This window comes from Anas acuta, chromosome 1 (genome assembly GCF_963932015.1).
Source record: "Anas acuta chromosome 1, bAnaAcu1.1, whole genome shotgun sequence".
Classification (NCBI taxonomy): domain Eukaryota; kingdom Metazoa; phylum Chordata; class Aves; order Anseriformes; family Anatidae; genus Anas; species Anas acuta.
In genome coordinates, this window is record NC_088979.1 from 143,744,886 (window position 1) to 143,746,535 (window position 1,650).

The 1,650-nt window shown below is 36.3% G+C and overlaps 1 non-coding gene across 1 annotated transcript; it reads right to left on the reverse strand.

Moving 5' to 3' along the window:
• Nucleotides 1-200: 200 nt before the first annotated feature.
• On the reverse strand, nt 201-272 carry TRNAG-UCC (transfer RNA glycine (anticodon UCC)). Its single transcript has one exon. It is a non-coding gene; the product is annotated as a tRNA-Gly (tRNA).
• Nucleotides 273-1,650: the final 1,378 nt, after the last annotated feature.

Consider the following 1,650-nt stretch of genomic DNA (forward strand, 5'->3'; position numbering starts at 1 on the left):
GCTAAGCAGCATTTACCATCAAAGATAAATTCAAATGATGCCAGTATTTGGGGGTTTAGATGTGAAATGGCAACTTTTTTTCAAACAAGCACTTCTTACACACAAGGTTCAGCAGTTATTTCATAGAATCATAGAAAGGCTGGAGTTGGAAGGACCTTAGAGATCATCTAAATCCAATCTCCCAGCCATAAAAACTGACATGCGTTGGCCGGGAATCGAACCCGGGTCAACTGCTTGGAAGGCAGCTATGCTCACCACTATACCACCAACGCGATATTTCATAACCTTCTAAAAAGTTCATTCTGTTTCTTTTTTTTTCCTTTCTTCTTCTTCTCTATATTTGGTAATACAGATGATTCCACATATCTCCAGACTATAGACTCTTTTTAAACTGGCCAATCACTTTCTCATTTATGACTTCAAATTTTTATTTCCTTCAGTCTTTCCCATAGAACAGTGCCTGCTACATTCCTAGACAAAATAAATCTTTTAGTAGAAAGCTTTAAACTTTCTGCAAACTTTTCTATAAACAGGGAAAAAATGCCTCTACTAACATTGTCAAAAAAAAAAAAAAAAACACTGAAAATTCATGTTTGTGATGGCTTTGAAAAAGACAAGAGTTGAACAGTGAACTGTTGATTATCAACAGCTATCTTTCTCCCTCTTTTTTCTTTTCCTCCCTCTCCTCTTTTACGAAGAGCTGCCTATTGACTTGTAGGGTTAGGAGAAAAGTAGTCAAAAGACCATCCAGGTCTCAAACAATATGCAGGTGAAAACATCTGTATTACAAACAAACTGCTTCAGGGTGGCACCAAGGATCTCTGGCACCACCAATACTGCTGCATTTTAAAACCACCTGATGATTTTGATACTTCCATTCCTGGAAGTAAAGATGCCACATGGCATCTTTTATGGGGTCAAACTACAGCTTTAGAAAGCTGTACAGTAAGGAAGGTAAGGTGAAGATGAAAGCACGTATTACAAGTTGGACACGTGGGGAATGAATGAGCCTAGCCAAATGTGATCTTTAGAAACTACTCAGAGAGACTAACATTAATTTACAGTATGTTTCACTTTGTATACCTCAGTAAATTTCACTTCTGACAGCAATTAAAAAAAAAAAACACAACCAACCAACCAAAAAAAAAAAAACAAAAAAAAACCCTCAACCTCCAAGTTTTGCAAATTGGGATCAAGGGAATTCCATTCCCCCAAAGCAACCGTCAGTTAAATGCCAGTTTTATTTCTTTATTTTTAATCAGATGAGAGAACAGCCAATTTATACCCAGCTGTTTATAGTGAGAACACAGCCTTAGAAGCACCTCCTTGAGTGTACAGGATATACAACCTTATTGCGTAGGATCTCTTTTCTTTCAAGTTACCATTTAATATGGCTTTGTAAATATTTAAATCTATCTTCAGAAATTTCATTAATTAATAAGGTTGAGTTTTGTTCTTACCATTTAAACCTCTGACATTAGAAGTTGGTGTGCTTCCCATCTGTTTCATTTCTCTCGTTAAATAAACTCTTTCATGCTCTTGAGAAGGTTACTGACTGAGAACACATAAAAAACTTTAAGGTGTGTCAGGTCCTCAGAGATAATGCTTCAGTCAGTTTACAGGCCAAATGCACAAATAAAAAATGAAGGA